The 22,989-nt window shown below is 45.8% G+C and overlaps 1 long non-coding RNA gene across 2 annotated transcripts in view; it reads right to left on the bottom strand.

Annotated features, from left to right (window-relative positions):
- Nucleotides 1–909: 909 nt before the first annotated feature.
- Nucleotides 910–22,989, bottom strand: part of LOC126518616 (uncharacterized) — a 52,111-nt gene continuing 30,031 nt past the window's right edge. For both annotated transcript variants that reach the window (XR_008609944.2, XR_007596433.3), the window contains one exon: nt 910–1,389. This is a non-coding gene — a long non-coding RNA (uncharacterized lncRNA). The remainder of the gene's footprint in view (nt 1,390–22,989) is intronic.

The raw sequence follows: 22,989 nt of genomic DNA on the forward strand, positions 1-22,989 counted from the left end.
TAAAATTCATGGTAAAGCAATTTGCAAATGCATGTTCTGGGGATATTTCCTATTTACCATTACCTGCAATCGTTCCCCCAATCTATTATCATGAATACTTCCCAAAGATGCTAAACGAATATCGAGATCGCATTTCCTTGCCTCGCACTATTAACAATTATTTTCATGCTTGAGGAAATATGGAAATCGTGGAATTCTCTTACATATCATGTGATCATGAGTCACGCCCTATATTCCTTCCTATCAGAAAGGGCTCTATAGCAGCAGTCACCATTGGTCAACAATCTATCTTATCACTGAGAACAGCATAAATGTTGAAACATGTTTAGGAGCATAACTTATTGCTCTGCCCCCCCCCCCCCCCCCTACATGTTTTAACGCTTTAGCTACACTTATTGTTCGTCTTTTGTGTCCTTTTACCCTTTTGCTGGCTGCTTTTTTCCCCCCGACGGCTCCTCAACCCCTGCCATGCTTTTATTGCATGTTTACTTAGTGGACATATTACGTTACACAGAAGCTGGCACTTTGCCATCACTATCTCCCAATACAGAATTCATGAACAGTTCATAAATTTTTTTTTATCTCAAGTGTGGAGGGACCCGTCGCACTGGCTTGCCATGGCTGACTTGCCAAGACAGAGCATCACAGCACGAAGACATGTGCTCCACATGCTGTCAGAAATTTCACTTGAGAGTTCTGTGTGTTTAGGCGACCTCTCCATAGATAGCACAACAGGCACGCAAGGTTCTTCTTTTGCACAAGCGGCTTCAGGAGAGGCAGGGAGTACAGTAAAAACACAAAATGAGTATAGTACTAGAGAGAAACCATGGTGGTGCAAGGGTGGGTCCGCCGACTTACCTCGGCAGTGAAAGGGTTCAATACAGTGTTGTTGCTGGTGTTCAACAGACGTTTTTTAAAGTGTAGCTGGTTTTTAATGCAATAATTTCCAGGCACAGGCATCACAGCGAACAGTTTTAACAGTGCTATTGCTTATAATATCTGCTACCACTCTGGCTACCTGCCAGTCTCCGCATGTGCTCGCTAACTTGTACTGCACATACATCAAGTCTGGGATGGATGGAGCCGATGAGCTTGCAGACACATGGGCTAGGAAGTGGCTGTGACAGCAACAACAGAACTGTGCTATATTCACAGCAGCAACTGGCAAACAGCTCTGGTGAACATCCCAGTCACGTCATGGGTCAAAGCACCAGGAGCGGCAAGGACATTGTCTTCACACTCCCTACAATTTCTTGGGGCACAACTGTGGGTGCAGTGGCATTCCTGGTGCTGTCCCACTAGGTGTGCTGGGCCACACTGAGCTAAAGGCTTGCATGGCTGCCTTCGGGCTCCTCAACGACACCTGCCCACTCTGTTTTGATGGTCAACCTGCAAGTGAAAAAGAAACATGAAAGCCATCACAGTTTTTGTACGCAGCACAGTGATTTCAGAAACTACATGGTGGGAAAATCTGTACCCTCCCGTTTTCACTCTTGTTGACAGAGGTGCATGTCTGTATCGACCAGTAAAATGGGAAACCAAAAGGCATTATGGCTGTTCTAGCTTGACACTAAATTAAGTAATCTAGTAAAAAAAAACACTATCTAGTAAGTGTCCCATGAAAATGGCACATTTTGAATGAGAAAGCAGCTCTTCACTTGTTTAACCCGATGCATCCAGCCAGAGCCCATCCGTGGCCATCCATGTGCAGAGAAGTGCATGTACATACTAAAGCCCCTCCATCCACGCGCCACCGCCGCTTTCTTAAGTAGCGACAACCGCCTTTTCCCCTCACACCAAATCCGGTTCCGGCATTTCCGCTTCCGGCATTTCCGGTTCCAGCATGTCCGGTTTTAAGATTTCCGGTTCCGGCGTTTACGCTTCCTGGAGTTGCGCTGCGAGAATTTTCACTGTGATTGCAGATGATGGTGAGACGCCCGTGCTTAGCAACCGGTGCTAATTTGAGTAGCTCGCTCTAGCCATTCCACCAAGCGTCATTCGTGTGCATCTACGTGCTTGTTTGCGTACGCTGCGCCCGCACGCTTTGCCTGTCGTCCCCTTTCTCTGACAAAGTGCGGAGAGCCATGGGCTGGGGCACAACACACGAACACAATTCGCCGTACACATCTGCTCGCGTCACAACACTAACACAATTCGCCGTACACCTTTGCACGCGTTACAACACGCGCGCACGCACCAATTCACTGCACACCTCCACTCATATCGCACAAGAAAAGCACACTTGTTTTCACCATGTCACTGAATGCCCTCCACGCAAATTTGAACTTGTTATATTTCATAGCTTCACGTCATTGCAGTTCTTCACGCAGTGCACGCACTTGGGACGTTCGTTACCTTCGATCTGCCGTACGAGACAAGTTCAACCTCAGAATCAACAGCATAAACTCTTATGCGTCTGCCGTACATATTGGCGTCGCGAACTCCTTCACTAAAGTCCCTCCATACGTGCTGGCTGGAGGGGATGTATGCTTCAAAACAAGAAGAATTCAAAGGGGACAAGCTGTTGTATTCCGCTGAAGTAGTAGTTTGCGGTCGCTGTTTTCCAAATGCACGAAAAACGGGAGCGTTCTCCAAGCACCCAGGCACTACATTCCACTGTACGGTGTCTCTCGTGGCACAACTTGTCGCAGGTTGACGCGAAGCAGCGAACACGACCAGATCGCCGATTACAGTAGGCGGTGGTTCTTGGATGGAATCGCATTAACAGTTTCAACCGCAGCTGGTGCAATTAAAGCCTCTCCGTAGACGCGAAAGTAAACAACGCTAAAAAAACATAAGGTCAATTCCAGTCGGAACAGGAAGCTGAAGCCACGTAAGTTCCGCTTGACGCCGGAAGCTGAGGGGGTGAGTGGGAGAGCAGCGTGGAGGAGGAGGGCAGGTTGGCGGTACTTAACCTGGTCGGCGGTGACGCGTGGATGTAGGGGCTTTAGTACATACTACCATGTCCTAGCACACCAGTGCCCATCAGCTTAGAAGCTGGGCACCTCATCATACCTTGAGATAAGTGCAAAGTTTGCAAGTGATAAATCACAGCATGTGGTATAAAAACTTCCTCTGCTCCTAAGGCAGTGCGTTACAGCATTGCTACTGGCACAAGAGGTTTGCGGTGGTTGCCAATAGGCTCACAGATTGTTTAGGGTACAACTTTATTGTACCACAGCCAGAAATTGTTGCACCTTGAAATTAAGCACGCGTTTCCTTTTCTCACTGTTTGCCAACAAAAGCGACAGCCCCATGGCATTCCGTCAATGATATGAGACTTGCCAGTACAGCTAGTAACTAGCTAACCAGAGTGGACTATTGCAGCACAGAAAAAAGGTTGTGATACCAAATTAACAAGTAAAATTTCCAATAAATTTATGGCATAACAGGGTAACAGTGTCTGATTGTTATAATTGAGTGCAAAGAGTGCCACTAAGTGACATGCAGACCGTTTAAGCTGCAGCATTTAAGCTCTTCTTGTACGAGTGTTATTTTCAACCTGAGGAAGAACATGTTAATTAAACTTAGTACATTTAATTAATGAATTTAACAAATTACACTTGCAACAGCTTAGAACATCAAAATTAGTTTCACCTAATTTGCTGGCTTAGGGTGAAATTCGTGTGCATGTTATGAAAAACTGAAATAGGCATCTACAGGTGTTCCCACTCAATTTAAAAGGGCCTTGACACCAAATTTTCAAGCTTGAATATAGCATTGCATGTTAAGCCATATGCGTCCCACAGAAAGCTGCCATAATTTAAGCACATTCAATGCCATAGAAAATTTATATTTCAATTTTTGTTCACCTTGCAGCTGAACCGTACAGCAGTCTCGCAACACTGAGCAGTGACGAAATGAACAGACACTTTCGGAAACGGCTTTCTCGGGTAACAGAAGCCAATCTCGAAGGCCATGTTTTGGTGCGCTGCACACACCGCAAGTGATTGCAGGAGCTATAAATATGTCGTCGCCTCCATGTGTCATTTTGTATTTGCAGGTGCATCTCGGTGGTTTGCTGCTGCTTTTAATCGAGCGAGCGAAGGTATTGTGGGCACAACTCAACAGTGATGCTCCTGCTGCGCTGTTGGGTGCCAGAGCAAAAGGTCCGATGTGGTCTGCTCACACTGTTTGAAAGCAGACACTGTTTGAAAGCTCATTTTCTGACATCACATAGTCCATGCCAAAGTGGTGGTCGCTAGTCAGTAGAAGGTGTTCAGAGGCAGGGACTTCAAATACAATTTTCAGGATAATGTATGTGCTCATAGCTAAGTTTCTTTTTTTGTACGTATATAACATATTGGGCCACTTACTTTCAGTTACAATGTTAAACTGAGAATATAGTCACACGACCGTGTTATGGTCCTTTAATCCAAATACCCATCAATTCACTCCATCTGCCGAGCAATTCATTCCAAGCACCACACAAATTAATTTAACTGCCAGTCATTTTAATCCAAGTGCCACTCAATTTATTTCAAGCACCAGGCAAATCGCCATTGCTGCTTGTGCAGGTTTTGCCGTGGTTTTTCGCCGTGGTGTCTACAGCGAACAACAGGACTGAACCAGGATTCTTCGATGTGCCGCAACGTGGCAATGACACTGCGGTCCGTCTACTTGTCAACGCCCACCCTTCAGGAGTGACGTCATCGCTGGACAACCTAGAAAAGGCCCAGCCCGGCATCGATTTCTTCAGAGGGCACGGCAGCTTACCAGCGGACAACATGCCTAAATCGCCATTGCTGCTTGTGCAGGTCAGTCAGCTGGGCAATTTGCCCGCTTATCGTAGCGATGATAGGTTTCTGTTGGTCCTGCCGTGCCCTAAAAGTGTTCTGCTATCTTGTCTGATTGCTGGTCGATGCTCATGTTATTGCTTGTGTCAGGTGACACAGAACAGAACCCTGGGCCCAAGGCTAATGAAATGTTGCAGGTCATTATCGATAGACTGGATGAAAGCGACCGCAAGATGGACCGTATAAGAGAGGAAATTGCTGCTGTTAATGCTAAAACTGATAAGTTACAAGGAATTTTGACAATGTTCGAGGAAATGAGCAACAGAATTAATAAATTGGAATCGGTTGTCCAACAGCAAGCATTGAAGTTAATTGACTACGAAAACAGAAGTGGGCGCAACAATCTCCTAGTATTTGGAATCAATGAAAGTGCTGATGAAACAGAAACCAAACTCAGAGAACAGGTCCTAGACGGTATTTTTGACAATACTTTGGGGGTCCCCGTCAGGACAGTAGAGAGAATTCACCGAATTGGAAAAGCGAAACCGGATAAACCAAGACCAATTATTATGAAGTTCCTTGATTCCAGGGAAAAGGACAGTGTTCTAAAGAACTGTTTTAAACTGAAGGGCACTAATGTTCGGGTTAGCCAAGACTATGCTAAGGAAACAGCGGAAAGAAGAAAGCTTTGGGGAAGTGCAGCATCGGATCGGTCAAAAGGCACGAAAGTCAAGCTTATCTACGATAAACTTAAAATAAAAGACAAAATGTACACTTGGGACCTCACTAACGATAAGCGCATACCATATGGATATAAAGAAAGTAGATTCGGTAAAGAAAAGCAAAAAAAGTTTGAAGTGGCAGGCTGCCCGCCTGACCCAGACGGTTCAACAAGTTCGATGGTGACGCCCGGCTCGTCACCTACGTCATAGCTACGTTTTCTTGTTCTAAATGCACGCAGCATAGTTAACAAAACAACTGACCTAGAATTTCTGCTGCTTTCCCAGAGCCCTTGCATGGTTTTGATAACGGAAACTTGGCTGCACTGTGGGATACAAGATGACGCAATTATTCCCCCTGGATACAAAATGTTTAGGAAAGACCGCGATTCACGTGGAGGAGGGGTGTGTATCATAATAAAGAATTCTGTCCACGTGGCTCTAATTGATAGTGACATCCCTGAAACAGTTTGGTGCAGAATTTCCTTTCAAAGTGTCGTTTATCTAGTCGGTGCAATATATCGGCCACCTTCGACTTCGCTTGACTTCCTAAACCGATTGAACACATTCTTGTGCAACAATGTACATAGGAACACGCAGTTAATTATGGCTGGAGACTTCAATTTACCGCACATTAACTGGCAAGACCTACTCTGCAGCGGCGCTGAAGCATCCAGCGCTGATAAACTACTGGATATAATGTTTTCTTTTAATCTAAATCAAATCGTTCAAGAGGACACAAGAATAACTTCTAGGTCGCGGTCATTGTTGGACCTAGTGTTCCTATCCAATAATATAGAACATCATTTGTTGACAATTGAGGAAGGTATTTCCGATCACAGAATGATTGTAGTGAATATGGCTACTAGCAGTGTGCCCCGTATGAAATGCTCCCCTATAATTACGGTAAAGGACTACAAACGTGCTGATGACAATTCAATATTAGATTTTTTGGAATTCTCGTTTGGCCAATTTGAGCACCATGCAAAGGAAAAAACTGTAGATGAGGTTTGGAATGAATTTAAGGATATAGTAGAGCATTGTGTGGACCGATTTGTGCCAACTCGAAAAAAAAAAGACTAAACAACGCCGACCTTGGATTAACCGCGGCATCATTCACATGAAAAGAAAATTAAAGCGACTGCGTAAAAAGAAAAAAGGTTCGGACGAAATACCGAGACTTCGCGCAGAGTTGAGGCATACTCTGACACTATCCAAAAAGCAATTCTTTGAACAAACACTGACAGGGTTCCTAAAAAGTTTCCCACAAAAATTCTGGAGATATCTTAGCAGTAGGAAGGATAAAATTGAAGAAATCGTAAAGGACAACATAAAGTTAACAAAGTCTGCGGACATTGCCGAACATTTTAATTACTTCTTTCAATCTGTGTTTACTAATAATACAAACATGAATACAGACGAGCATTTACCATATATCACACGTTACCCAATGGGAAATCTAGAAATCAAACAAGAAGGGGTGTTCCAATTGCTGCTGAGTTTAGATGGAAAAAAATCTAGTGGACCTGACAGAATTTGTCCTGAATTTCTGAAACGCTATGCTGAATGGATGTCATACTACTTAACGATAATTTTCGCGAAATCATTACATACGCATTCTCTACCCACAGACTGGCGCAGGGCCGTAGTTATACCAGTGCACAAAGGCGGTGATCGCACACTTGTAAATAATTACCGTCCTATTTCACTCACATGTATCAGTTGTAAAATTCTGGAGCACATCATCGCAAAACATATTTTACGATTTCTAGAAGTGAATAGTTTACTTTACTCAAACCAGCATGGCTTCCGTACTGGACTATCTACCATTACACAATTAATTGAAGTAGTTCATGATCTCGCTGCCGCCTTAGATGAGAAGCATCAGATTGACGTCATTTGTATAGATTTTGCAAAAGCCTTCGATAAGGTTCCGCATAATAAGCTGATCTTTAAACTAAGAGAAATAGGTATCGATGAAAGATTAGTGCTATGGATAAAAGAATATTTAAGTGATCGTAAACAGACTGTAAGTTTAGATGGCAGCCTGTTGAGTCCACTCCAAGTGCTTTCAGGTGTTCCTCAGGGGTCAGTCTTGGGCCCACTGTTATTTCTTATATATATAAACGATATCTCTTCTGTTATTGCAGAACCGGTAAAAATGAAGCTTTTTGCAGATGATTGCCTAATCTATTCTACCGTAACCAATGTTCAGGATCAACTCAGAATTAGTCGTTGTTTAGGAAATTTCAGCCGATGGTGTAAATTATGGGGTATGAATATAAACTACAATAAATCAACATACACACATATGACTAAGAAAGTAAACGTTCTGCCTTTTAACTATTACATCGATGGTAATTTGTTAGTTCGTGCTAACCAGTTTAAGTATCTAGGTGTTACAGTTACGCATAATCTGACATGGCATACGCACATAGAAAATGTGTGCTCAAAGGCGAATCAGAGATTAGGTTTCTTAAGGCAAAAACTAGGTCAAGCTTCGCGAGATGTAAAGCTGATGGCTTATAAAACTTTTGTTAGACCTTTACTTGAATACGCCTCAGTCATCTGGAGCCCTCATCAGAAAGAATTTACTACAAAGTTAGAAAAAGTTCAACGTCGTGCCGCGCGCTTCATATGCTCAAAGTACCGCCGTTTAGAATCCGTTACACTGATGTTGCAGTCTTGTGAACTGGAAACACTAGAAGTACGAAGGCTAAAAAATCGTCTGAAAAGGTTTTACAGAATACTACATGGACATTTAAAAATCAACAAAGATGAGTATGTGCATCTTCCAGGAAAACGAAGCAGTCGTGTTAACCATCAATATGTTTTACGTCCATACTTTGCTCACAGTGATGTGTTCCGCTTTTCTTTTTTCCCTGCCGTGATTGAACTCTGGAACGCGATACCAAGCTTTGTGGCAGATGCCAGTGATGTTTGTGAATTTGAAAAATTGTTAAACATGTATTTTTGTGATTCCGCTGCCACTTGATGCACCTGTATACAGTAAAACCTCGTTAAACCGTACCCGCTTAAACAGTAGTTTCGGTTTAAAAGTAGTAAAGTCAATTCCCCGACTCAGCGGCCATTGAACATAATGTATTTAGTATCCGCATAAACCGTACCAGCTTATTGCGTACGCATCGTTTAAAACGTAGCGTTTCCACTTTTCGTCGCGCAAACACGGCGGTGCGTCGTCTCCACCGGGCGGTCCGGCAGAACAACAAGCCTCAGAGATCGGTACAACGGCCTCCAAGCGCCCTGTGCGTTTGCACGTGAAGCCGCATCAACATCAACATCATTTCGACGCCGTGCCAGAGAGCGAGAGACCGTTATGGCGTCGTGCAAGCGAGGACTCTCGTCATGCCGAAGCTCGGATAAAAAAGACGCCGGGTGCTCAGCATAGAAGAAAAATTAGACATCGTCCGTGCTATCGAACGTGACACGAAGAAGTCGGCGCTGGCCCGCGACATGGATCTGCTGTTGACTACAGTGTGTGGCATTTGGAATGCGAAGTTGCTCGGCAGCGCTGCTGCGACCGCGAAGAGATGTCGGCTACGAGGTTCGACTTTTCGCCATCGTTGCCTCTGTTGTTGCCGAAGTGTCGACTAGCGACAGTGATGAGGACGACACGGAAAGCGACAGCACGGGCGATTCAGGCCCGACAGTGGCAGAAGCTGCGCGTTACGTCAGCCTCGTGAATGCAATCGTCGCAACGAGAACAGGGGCGCGATAACGTAACTAATCCAAACGAAAAGTTTTCCGAACTCCGGCACCCGGCAATGAAAAAGGCGCCCCGGAACTTATGCAGCACTAGTGCGCGCGTGCACGGAGAATACGTAATGCCAACGAAGAATCTGCCGTGCGAGTGTTTGCCGAGAGGAGGGGGGCTGGCTGAGAAGCTGGCACGCAGCTTGAGTAAGTTTGAGGCTGCTGTCGTCGTGCTAGGCTGCCGCGGCATCAAACGAAAATAACACTTATGTCGCGCGAAGTGAATAAATACTGCATGTTTTTTCCCCTTTCATCGCACTCTCTCTGAGTTCCGTTTTCTACAGGTAAGTGGGCGATGTCACCTATTTCGGTTAAACAGTACTACCGTTTAGTACGTACTTTTTCCGAGCTCCGGCCGACTACGGTTTAACGAGGTTTCACTGTATATGGTCTGCCTGTATTTAAACCCTCCCTGTAAGAACCCTCAGCAGAGGGTTGACAGTATGAAGAAATAAATAAAATTTAATCCCAATGCCAATCAACTTAAACAAAAAAGCAGTAAATTTATTCAAAACACAAGGTCCAAATTTCAAGACAATCTAAAACTTCAGAAAAGGTTAGGAGTTGATAGCCTTTTTTTTTTTTTAAATAAAAGGGAAATATAGGGTACAAGTAGATTTCCTCCCACGTAACTAATGACAACTTTTGCAGGCTGTATTTCTTTTTGTTAGGGTTACAAAGCAGACAGCAATTTGGGCAAATAAGTGGGAAGAAATGTCAGCATGAGATCATTAATGGGGCCCTGAACCACTTTTCCAAGTAATCACAAAATGGAGTCACTCACTATTAAGAGGATCACTATTACAGCAACACTGGGGACGGGTTACAACAAATGATTGAGGACCTTAACAGAGAGAGTGCAAGAGTGTGGTTAAAGACTAATATGCAGAAAACAAAGATAATGATCAATAGCCTGGCAAGAAAACAACAAGAGTTCAGGATCGCCAGTCAGCCTCTAGAGTATGCAAAGGTATATGTTTACCTAGGTAAATTACTCACAGGGGAACCTGATTATGAGAAGGAAATTTACAGAAGAATAAAAATGGGTAGGAGAGCATACGGCCCACATTCTCAGATCCCGACGGACAAAAAATTTAATTATGGGGTTTTACGTGCCAAAACCACGATCTGATTATGAGGCACGCCGTAGTGGGGGACTCCGGAAGTTTTGACCACCTGGGGTTCTTTAACGTGCACCTAAATCTAAGCACACAGGTGTTTTTCCATTTCGCCCCCATCAAAATGCAGTCGCCGTGGCCGGGATTTGATCCCGCAACCTCGTACTTAGCAGCCCAACACCATCCTGACCGGAACCTTAACACTATCATTGAAAAGAAAGTTCTACAATCAGTGCATTCTACCGGTGCTAACATATGGGGCAGAAATTCGGAGACTTATAGAAAAGCTGGGGAACAAGTTAAGGACCGTGCAAAAAAGCGATGGAACGAAGAATGCTAGGCGTAACGTTTAGAGACAGGAAGGGAGCGGTGTGAATCAGAGAGCAAACGGGGATAGCCGATATTCTAATTGACATTAGAGAAAAAAATGGGGTTGGGCAGGTCATGTAATGCAAAGGTTAGATAACCGGTGGACCATTAGGGTTACAGAATGGGTGCCAAGAGAAGGGAAGCGTAGCCGAGGGCGCCAAAAGACTAGGTGGGATGATGAAATTGAGGAATTCGCAGGCGCTAGTTGGAATCGGTTGACGCAGGAGGTCAGGGGTAATTAGAGATCGCCTTCGTCCTGCAGTGGGCATAAAATAGGCTGGTGATGACGACGATGATTACAAGATGTCTCCCTAATCTCATGCAACAAAATTTTTTCAAATACTTCTACTATAAGTGGACTTACCGCACCGATACCCAACTTTCCCTCTCCTTTCGTCTCTGCTAGCACGCTGGAACCTACATAGCAGAGAAACCATGAGGGCAAAGCCCCGGCCAAAAGTTGAGCGTCACAGCAGCAAAAGAGCTCATTGTGGCACCACGTGGCAGTCGCTGCAGACTACGCTAAGCAGCATGCTGCTTCTGCTTTACGAAAGTGGCAACCCATTGCCTGCATTAATAACACCACCCTCAGATTCCAGCCTAAAATGAAAATTCATGACACTATGTTCGATACTAACCTTGAGTTTCATGACCACCTAAATTAACTCGGAACAAAACAAGACATACTCTCCTCTCACCTCACCCGCTGCAGTGGCTTGGCGGCTATGGTGTTTCGCTGCTAAGCACAAGATTGCGGGATCATGTCCCAGGAAAAGTGGCCACATTTCGATAGGGGTGAAACGCAAAAATGACCATGTCCTGTGCATTGGGGGCACGTTAAAGATCCCCTGGTGGTCAAAATTAATCCGGAGTCCTCCACTACAGCATGCCTCATAATCAAATCGCAGTTTTGGCATGTAAAACCCCAGAATTCAATTCAATTCTCCTCTTGCCTCATTCTTTTTCTCAAGATGCACTACTTCTTATAAGCAGATATTCACCTCATTTATAGCCATGTCCTTCTCCCTTCTCTAACTTATGCATTTTCTGTTTGGTGGCCTACTTTCTTAACTTTGCAATTGAAGATGGAGATAACTTCAATCCAATTGCATTGGATTGGAGCAAACTTTATTTGTGCCTGGTCGCGCGCCCCAACGAGGGCCTGCATCTACGAGGTTGCTGTTACTCGGCGTGGGTCTCCACTCGCCGTTGCCGGCTCACGGGGTCCCCGCCTTTCGAGCGCCCCGAGGACCTGCTGGACGGCCCAGAGCTGTTGGTCTTGGTCGTAGCTCTTCGCGGCTGGCTGCCTCAAGCCACGGCGGGATCGTTCTTGATCTTGCTTCCTCTGGATTTTTGATGCAGTCCCACAAGATGTGTGTGTGACCTGCCATCTCCCTCCGGCAGACCCTGCACTTATCGGTCGGGTATGTCTCGGGGTACATGCGATGCATCAGTCCTGGGCTCGGTAGTGATCCGGTTTGGAGCTGTCTCAGTAGTACCGCCTCCGCTCGACTCAGCCTCAGGTGCGGGGGTGGGAGAGTCCTGCGAGCCAGGCGGCACGCCTTCGTTATGTCGTTGTAGTCCATCATGCGGTCCTTGGCTCTGAACCACGTCGGACGGTCTGTCGCCAGGACGTGGTTGGTTAGCGCTCGCGCCGCTACGTGTGCCGTCTCATTGGGGTTCTCATTGCGTTCCGATGCATCGCCCGCGTGCACTGAGAACCACTTGATTCTTACTTTTCTGTCTTGCAGTCTGGCCGCTCGCAGTATGTGCTCGGCCTCCCTGCAGATTTGGCCTTTGGCAAAGTTTCGCACCGCCTGTCTCGAGTCACTCAGCACCGTGTGGCAGTCTGCGTCGGCGATGGCCAGGCCGATGACCACCGTCTCCGTTTGTTCTGCTCCGGTGCCTCTCACGCTCGCTGCCGTCCTCGTGGCGCCGGTTGACGCCTCTATGACGACCACTGCGAAGGCGTTCCGTTGGTATTCGGCCGCGTGCTCATCGCTGATGTGCAGGTTGATGAGAGCTTTGGCCCTCGCTGCTTGCTCTTCTTCTCTTGCTGAACTTGGGACTCATATTCTTGGGTATGGGGTAGATTCTGGTCTGGCGTCGGACCTCTTCGGGCATGGGGAGCTTCATCTCTGCTTCGTTCGAGCGTCCTATTCCCAGGTCGTCCAGTATCATCCTCCCAGCTTTGGTCGTGGACAACTGCTCCAGTTGAGAGGTCTGTTACGCTTCGGCTAATCCTTCGAGTGTATTATGTACCCAGGTTTAAGAAATGGGTCGTGCTCGTGGACTCGAACAGGCCCAGCATCGCCTTGTACACCCTTCCGATGAGTAAGTTGATTTTGTTGCATTCATGTTGCAGCCATCTGTGGTAGGCTGCAACGTACGTGCCGTGGCTGGTGATGAAGAGTTGGACGAGCCTAATTAGGCTCTGTCATGCCAGCCTTCCGGGAAGCGACTCGTTTGAGGAGTCAAATCACGTTGGCTGCTTTTGCCATGAGACAGGCGATGGTTTCGCCGTTTCTTCCGTGCTTTTCAATGACCATGCCTACGATCCTGATTTTGCTGACCTCGGGGATCACGTTGCCGGATTTGGTTACGATTCTGATTTTTTCGTATTCGCATTGTCTGGTCTTGTCTCCGCCGTTGTTGGTAGGTGGGAGTATGAGAAGCTCAAATTTGCTCGGTGAACACCTCAGTCCAGTGCCTTCCAGCTGGTCTTCTATCGCGTCGACGGTGCCTCGATGTGGGCGTCGCTGCCACCGGTCACCCACAGCGTGACATTGTCAGTGTAGATGGTGTGCCCGATGTCTTTGAAGTCCGCGAGCTTCTCGGCCACTCCGATCATTACCAGGTTGAACAATTTCGGCAAAATTACCGATCCCTGCGGTGTGCCGGTGCTCCTGAGCTTCTTTTCTTGCGTCTGTAGGTCGCCTGCTCGTAGCCCGGCGGTCCTGTCCGTGAGGAAGTCCTTGATGTAGTTGTAGGATCTTTCGCCCATGTTGAGCTTGGAGACTTGGGACAGAATCGTTGAGTGTTTCACCTTATCGAAGGTGCTCTGCAGGTCGAGCCCCAGGATTGCCTAAGAATCCTCCTCCTGGCGATTACCGGTGCATTCCGCACTACATGAACATCATCTTTACAAGTTTCACCTAATACGTTACCGATTTCTACAGAACAGGATCGTCTATGCTTAATTTTTGCTCTTCTCCCTCAAAGTCCTAACATTCTACGGCCCCCCTACCTACAATACCTTAAACATGTAATACCCCGCTGATCCCTGGACCTTTCAGCTCAGGCACAAGCATCATTTTCATTTTCAACATCAGCAACTTAACCAAATTCATGCCATTACAACCCTCCCTGTCTATCATCCCATTACAGACAGCTCCTACACTTTACACTAGGCTGGCTCGGCCTACATCCTTTTAAAATGATGCTTTCTTTGCCTCTTCCTTCGACTTTCCCACTGCTGCTGTCGCACACTGCGCCACAGAGCGTGTATACAGATGTCAGCTTGGGTAAGAGAGAAAAGGCAACAGGAGAAACTTGTTTTCACCCCACTATGTCAAATGTGCACAATGCCCTCTGGAACTCCCTCGCCATTGCCACATTAGCTGCTTGACAGCTGTAACTATCCGTGACTCCCTTCAGAAGCATTGCAGAAACTGCGGCTCTTCCCTTTCTACTAATGTGCAAAACCTGAGGGGATGCAGATAAAACTGTAGAGAGGAAAAGGAGAGGGAGAAGGCAAGGAAACCCCCACTACTATACGACAGTGGTAGCGGAGAAACAGGATAAGCTTAAATTCAAGATACGGTACAGTACGTTGCTGCTATTTCTGAAATATAAATGCCATGCAAATATGTCAAGCGGGCAACTTACGCAGAGCGTGCAGAAGCAGAGCCACATTAATTAAAGCAGACCGCAGGGTCCAGGAGACACTACGGAAGCGGTCGACCATCAAATCAACACTTCTGTGACTGCCGCATTAGCTTTGCAGCAGTGGCATTGCTAGAGGTCGTGGATTTGATCCCAATTGTGGCAGCTGTATTTCTTCTGGGGTGAAATAGAAAACGCACGTGCACTTATATTTCGGGACTGCGAAGCAAAGCAACCGACAATGGTGGTCAGACCTGTGACGCAGCAGAGGGTGCCAAGAATCTCTGGGTCCGAACAGGCTGCCATTGGAATGTCAACCTCGCAACGTTTAATGCTAGAACTTTATCTAGTGAAGCGAGTCTAGCAGTGCTATTGGAGGAATTGGCGGGCAGTAAATGGGATACAATAGGGCTCTGTGAGGTTAGGAGGACAAAAGAAGCATATACAGTGCTAAAAAGCGGGCACGCCCTGTGCTACCGGGGCTTAGCAGAGAGACGAGGACTAGGAGTCGGATTCCTGAATAATAAGGATATAGCTGGTTACACACAGGAATTCTATAGCATTAACAAGAGGGTGGCAGGTCTTGTTGTGAAACTTAATGAGAGGTACAAATTGAAGGTCATACAGGTCTACGGCCCTACATCCAGTCATGATGACCAGGAAGTCGAAAGCTACGAAGACGTGGAATTGGTGATGGGTAAAGTCAAAACAAGATACACTATGGAGTAAAACCTCGTTAAACCGTACCCGCTTAAACAGTAGTTTCAGTTTAAAAGTAGTAAAGTCAATTCCCCGACTCAGCGGCCGTTGAACATAATATATTTTGTATCCACATAAACCGTACGAGCTTATTGCGTACGCATCGGTTAAAACGTAGCGTTTCCACTTTTCGTCGCGCAAACACGGCGGTGCGTCGTCTCCATTGGGCGGCCCAGCAGAACAACGAGCCTCAGAGATCGGTACAACGGCCTCCAAGCGCCCTGTGCGTTTGCACGTGAAGCCGCATCAACATCAACATCATTTCGACGCCGTGCCAGAGAGCGTATGGAGTGTTGTGGCGTCGTGCAAGCGAGGACTCATGTCATGCCGAAGCTCGGATAAAACAGACGCCGGGTGCTCAGCATAGAAGAAAAATTAGACATCGTTCGTGCTATCGAACATGACACGAAGAAGTCGGCGTTGGCCCGCGACATGGATCTGCTGTTGACTACAGTGTGTGGCATTTGGAATGCGAAGTTGCTCGGCAGCGCTGCTGCGACCATGAAGAGATGTCGGCTACGAGGTTTGACTTTTCGCCATCGTTGCCTCTGTTGTTGCCGAAGTGTCGACTAGCGACAGTGATGAGGACGACACGGAAAGCGACAGCACGGGCGATATAGGCCTGACAGTGGCATAAGCTGCGCGCTACGTCAGCCTCATGAATGCAATCGTCGCAACGAGAACAGGGGCGCGATAACGTAACTATTCCAAACGAAAAGTTTTCCGAACTCCGGCACCTGGCAATGAAAAAGGTGCCCCGGGACTTACGCAGCACTACTGCGCACGTGCACGGAGAATACGTAACGCCAACGAGGACTGCCGTGCGAGTGTTTGCAGAGAGGAGGGGGCTGGCTGAGAAGCTGGCACGCAGCTTCAGTAAGTTTGAGGCCGCTGTCGTCGTGCTAGGCCGCCGCGGCATCAAACGAAAATAACATTTATGTCGCGTGAAGTGAATAAATACTGCATGTTTTTTTCCCCTTTCATCCCACTCTCTCTGAGTTCCGTTTTCGACAGGTAAGTGGGCGATCTCATGCTATTTCGGTTAAACAGTAGTACCGTTTAGTACATACTTTTTCCGAGCTCCGGCCGACTACGGTTTAACGAGGTTTCACTGTACTGATGGGCGACTTCAGAGCCAGGGTAGGCAAGAAGCAGGCTGGAGACAAGTCAATGGAGGAATATGGCATATGTTATAAGATTAGCAGGGGAGAGTTATTAGTAGAATTTGCTGATAATGAATACCTTCTTCCGCAAGCGGGATAACCGAAAGTGGACGTGAAGGAACCCGAATGGCGAGACTAGAAATGAAATAGACTTCATACTCTACGCTAACCCTGGCATCATGCAAGATGTGGACGTACTCGGCAAGGTGCGCTGCAGTGACCATAGGATGGTCAGAACTCGAATTAGCCTAGACTTGAGAAGGGAACCGAAGAAACTGGTACATAAGAAGCCGATCAATGAGTAAGCGGTAAGAGGGAAAATAGAGGAATTCCGGATCAAGCTACAGAACAGGTATTCGGCTTTAACTCACGAAGAGGACCTTAGCGTTGAAGCTATGAATGACAATCTTCTGGGTATCATTAAGGAGTGTGCAAGAGAAGTCGGTGGCAACTTCGTTAGACAGGATACCGGTAAGCTATCGCAAGAAATGCCAATCTATGAAAGCCTCTAACCCTACAGCTAGAATATAACTGGCAGAACTTTCCAAGTTAATCAACAAGCATAAGATAGCTGACATAAGGAAGTATAAGATGGATAGAATTGAGCATGCTCTCAGGAATGGAGGAAGCCTAAAAGCAGTGAAGAAGTAGGAATAGACAGGAATCAGATGTATGCGTTAAGACCCAAAGCATCTTATCCATTACTAATATGGATAAGATAGTTCAAGTGGCTAAGGAGTTTTATAGAGATTTATACAGTACCAGTGGCACCCACGAAGATAATGGAAGAGGAAATAGTCTAGAGGAATTTGTTTGACATCACACAAGTAAAGCCGGAAGAAGTAAAGAAAGCATTGGGAGCTATGCAAAGGGGGAAGGCAACTGGGAAGGTTCAGCTTACAGCACATTTGTTGAAAGATGGCGGGCAGATTGTTCTAGAAAAACTGGCCACCCTGTATACACAATGCCTCATGACCTCGAGCATACCAGAATCTTGGAAGAACGCTAACATAATCTTACTCTATAAGAAAGGGGACACCAAAGACTTGAAAAATTATAGAACGATCAGCTTACTGTCCGTTGTCTACAAAGTATTTACTAAGGTAATTGCAAATAGAATCAAGAACACCTTAGACTTCTGTCAACTAAAGGACCAGGAAGGATTTTGTAAAGGCTACTCAACAATAGACCATATTCACACTATCAATCAGGTGATAGAGAAATGTGCGGAATATAACCAACCCTTTATATAGCTTTCAATGATTACGAGAAAGCCTTTGATTCAGTTGAAACCTCAGCAGTCATGCAGGCATTACGGAATCAGGGTGTAGACGAACCGTATGTAAAAATACTGAAAGATATCTATAGCGGCTCCACAGCCACCGTAGTCCTCCATAAAAAAAGCAACAAAATCCCAATAAAGAAAGGCGTCAGGCAGGGAGATACGATCTCTCCAATGCTATTCACAGCGTGTTTACAGGAGGTATTCAGAGACCTGGATTGGGAAGAATTAGGGATAAGAGTTAATGGAGAATACCTTAGTAACTTGCGATTCGCTGATGATATTGCCTCGCTTAGTAACTCAGGGGACCAAATGCAATGCATGCTCACTGACCTGGAGAGGCAAAGCAGAAGGGTGGCTCTAAAAATTAATTGGCAGAAAACTAAAGTAATGTTTAACAGTCTCGGAAGAGAACAGCAGTTTACGATAGGTAACGAGGCACTGGAAGTGGTAAGAGAATACATCTACTTAGGGCAGGTAGTGACCGCGGATCCGGATCATGAGACTGAAATAATCAGAAGAGTAAGAATGGGATGGGGTGTGTTTGGCAGGCATTCTCAGATCATGAACAGCAGGTTGCCATTATCTCTCAAAGGAAACGTGTGTAACAGCTGTGTCTTACCAGTACTCACATACGGGGCAGAAACCTAGAGGCTTACAAAAAGGGTTCTACTTAAATTGAGGATGACGCAACGAGCTATGGAAAGAAGAATGATGGGTGTAACGTTACGGGATAAGAAAAGAGCAGATTGGGTGAGGGAACAAAAGCGAGTTAATGACATCTTAGTTGAAATCGAGAAAAAGAAATGGGCATGCCATGGGCAGGGCATGTAACGAGGAGGAAAGATAACTGGTCATTGAAGGTTACGGACTGTATTCCAAGAGAATGGAAGTGTAGCAGGGGGTGGCAGAAAGTTAGGTGGACGGATGAGATTAAGAAGTTTGCAGGGACGACATGGCCACAATTAGCACATGACCGGGGTAGTTGGAGAAGTATGGGAGAGGCCTTTGCCCTGCAGTGGGCGTAGCCAGGCTGATGATGATGATGATGAAAGAACATCACAGTGTCAAAATTAAGCCTGAGTCTGCCACTACAGCTTGCCTCATAATCCCAGTGTGGTTTTGGAACGTACAGCCCCATAATCCAATTCAAGTTTAATACTTCTGCCGCAATGTGACGTGCCATACGTCACAATGTGACGTACCATGACGTGCCATGCCTCTCAGAAGTTTTGAAATATGGCGCACAACAATGCCTCAAGCAAACACCTCTCCCTGAGTGTTCTGTGTACTACACAGAGAAGCAGCAGTGGTGCACACAAGTTAACCTTTAACATCAACTCACCACTCTTGTGTTAGCCTAAACATTGGAAGAAATTAAGCTTTAGCTGCCAACATCAGCACTAATTGTTGTCAATCAAATCATCCAGCACGGAAAGCTTCGCTTACATCGATTCCTACAGTGTGTAGGATCTGCATAATTTTTTAACCCACAGGGACATATTAAATAAATGGGTCGGTACAAAATCCATTGTGCTACCACTTCCTATTCTACAGAAACCATAGCGTTATCAGAAACTCTCATTTACATCCACACATTACCTTATACCACTCCTCTACGCATTTATACACTCGTCCTTGTGTTGCCCCTATTCTTCGTCCCTGTTTGTTTGCGCACAAAAAGTTTTAATATGAATCTGTTCCAACTAGGCCGACTCGCAGTTATGCTTTATACACGGACTGTTTATCGCTGCTGACCGCATTAGCCAGTCTCACCACAATCAACACCTAGATTCAGGACATTAAACAACTTCTTTTATATGTAACACCTATGAGACATATAACCTAATTTCATGTCCCCGCACAAAGGGTGTCATTGGTAATGAGTCGCAGACACTATTGGAAGCTCCGAAACATTTCACAGTATTTCCTGTGCAATTTTAGCATGATTAACTTCAGTTAGATCAAAAGTGTGTGCCACATCCCATGCTCATCGGTGTACAACCTGGATGAGAAAGAATTCAGACACCAAACATTTTTAAATGGGTTCCAAATACTCATAGCATTGCTTCCTTTTCCCTGCCCAAAAAGCAATAGCCTATCTACCTACGGCTCATGCCCGCTTACTGCTTTATTATTACCCCTCATAGCCACTGTGCATACAGTATTGCATGCACAGGTATTCTTCACTACTTTAGTGATTTCCTATTAACCAATCAGGGGCCGTATTCTCATATTCTCTAACGGTTCGCTTTGAACCGGTTAGCTCTCACGAACGCCATTGGTTGGCACTTCATTGTCGTCATCCCTGGTGGACATGACAACAAATTTTGTTGTCATCACACAGGTCGTCAATCATCTTGAAAGGAACCCGCCGTCTGCTACGAGAAGAACCGCGGAGAAGTGGTTCACTTGAGGGTCGTGCGCGGTGGCGAGCATGATCTTGATGGTTGCTAGGGCAACCATGGCCGTCCGCAAGTCTCGCGCTGGCTGGCGCGACGAGAGGGATGCCGACAGTGGCTTCTTTGGTTGTGTTGCTGGCGAGCGTTGGCCTAAGACAGCGACATGACGTACGACATGAGCGAAGGCGAGTTGCGAAGACAGTTTAGGCACTCCAAAAACAGAATGCGATGGATTTGCGAAGAGCTAGAATATTGCAGACCACAAGATTTAGTAGTGTTGACACTGCGACACAAGTGTGCTGCGCGCTACGTTTCTCCTCCTTCTTTTTCTTTTGCTATAGGTTGTTTTCAGCAGTGCGCCTGGAATGTAGAAGCTATTGGATTATCACAACCGTCAGTCAGTCGCATCATTACCATCATCGCTAGGGTCATTACAGTTGAGGGAAAAGAAAAAAGGGGTGAGATTGCTCTCCACGCTGCAGGAGAAAGCCGCAGTCAAGAACGTTTCCTTGACCGCGGCAAGATTCTCGAAGTTGTGCGATGCCTGGATGGAACTCTCATCGCAATCGTCCACCCTAAGAAGCTCAGCCACGGCTAAGCGTTAGGTCAGGGGTACCTCAAGGGTCAGTGTTAGGCCCATTATTATTCCTAATATATATTAATGACATAGCTACGAATATAACTTCAACAATACGGCTGTTTGCCGATGATTGTGTAATTTATAGACAGATAACCACCCCTGATGACGTTGCCATATTACAAAAAGATTTAACCACATTAGCTGAATGGTGTCGCGTATGGAAGATGGAAATTAATGCAGAGAAAACTAAGGTCATGACATTTTCTTCCAAGCTAACCTTTCCATCTAACGTATACACTCTACGCAATTGCATACTCGAACGAACCTCTTCCTTTAAATATCTGGGCGTTATTCTTACATCTGACTTAAGCTGGGCCATGCATGTTGAGCATATTACTAACAAGGCAATAAAAAAACTTGGCTTTTTAAAACGCCGTCTGTACCTTGCAAACAGTGACACAAGACTTCGTGCATACATCTCCCTTGTCAGAACAACCCTCGATTACGCCTCAATTATTTGGAACCCTCACACAGCTAACCTTTCTGATTGCATCGAATCAATTCAAAATAAGGCCGCCCGCTTTATTTTGCGCTCCTACTCTCCATATCAAAGTGTGTCAGCATTAAAGCAGACCCTTAATCTTCCGGATCTTGACACACGACGGAAATATTTCCGTCTGTCTTTTTTTCACTCCCTTTACTATAGTGGTTCATCTTTTTCATCTGCTCCCATCTTACCCGCCCATTATCTGTCCACCCGCAATGACCATGTATGCAAAGTGGCTCCCATATTTGCTAGGACGAAAAAATTCCAAAATTCCCCTTTCGTGTTATCAGTGAACGAATGGAACGCCCTACCTGAAGATATTGTAACAATCACTGACCCGTCTGCCTTCCAATCAGCCCTGCGCACATTTTTAAATGTATAAAATGTTCAGCTGCCACTTCTTGACTGGCCTGTGTTACATATATGTATAATTTCTAAATTTCCATTTACCCGCACCCACCTGCCACTTGTGCCTTGTTGAAAAGTGCCATGTACAGCAAATTTGAATTGTACCATGTACTCTCGCCCAAATTACTTTTCGTTTTTTTTTCCCTCTTTTTTTTTTCATCTTTCTTTTACAAAGTCTTTCTTCTACCGAAATCTGTGCTTGTTGCCTTCAGTCATTTTTATTACAATATCATGTGTGAATTGTATCCCCCCCTATGTAATGCCTCTCGGGGCCTTTAGGGTATTGAAAATAAATAAATAAAATAAATAAAATGAAATCCCATTAGAGCCACGGCCTACACGCCAACAAATGCTTTGATTGCTTAACTTATGGCGCACCACCTAGCGACAAAAAATAAATAAAGCAACGCAGATAAAATTCAAGCACTAGCTGTCTATGTCGGAAGCTAAGTTATTACTGGAAATTAAATGTGCAAGTTTTGTATACAAACCAATATTTTTTTACGGAACTAGCAACATCCTTCAGTTAATATATCGTCCCCAAAGTACAAACAAAAATTATGACGTGACCTTGTGACAGAACACTGCACGTTCATTGGTCTCCCTCGCGCCGTGACATTCCGCTCTTTCTCTGAGTGACATCACCTTGACGTAACAGCCAGACCGAACCGTTTCTGAGGTTCTGCGGAGCCGACCGCTTTTGTGGCTGCTGTTCTCGGAGTCTACATAGTTGTTGCTGCCATAGGTATTCAGTCGTCTGGTCCTCCATCCGAAAGTACTTGCGATGCAGACAATTAGCTGTGAGATTCCCTGCACCGCTCTGAAGTTGTACTGAAAGGTACTGCCTGTGGTTCCACTCGGACCGTATGATCCTGCAAACTATGGTGAGGTGTCCCGCTGAAGAAAGAAAGCCTCCAAACAGGGAAACCAAGTCTGGAGGAGTGATCTTCATGCGTAGACAAAAGGAGAACCTCATCCATGTTCCAGAGTCTGTTGCTTTACCTGAAAAGATTCTAGAGGTCCTATCTCTCGGGCCGAAGTTTGCTGTCCAAACCAAACCAGAGAACTTCTGTCCTACATTCGAGATGTCTCAAGGCTTGTCCCAGACCACGAGGTAGGCCACATCGTATCGGAAGGTATCGATGAACTACAAAGGTGCAAGCAACTGAAGGCGACGATATCGGTGAATCGGTGGCCTCTTCACTCAGAAAATTCACTGTGTGTGATTCCAGCCGATAAAGCAGGCG

Source organism: Dermacentor andersoni, chromosome 1, assembly GCF_023375885.2.
Source record: "Dermacentor andersoni chromosome 1, qqDerAnde1_hic_scaffold, whole genome shotgun sequence".
In the NCBI taxonomy this organism is placed as follows: Eukaryota; Metazoa; Arthropoda; class Arachnida; order Ixodida; family Ixodidae; genus Dermacentor; species Dermacentor andersoni.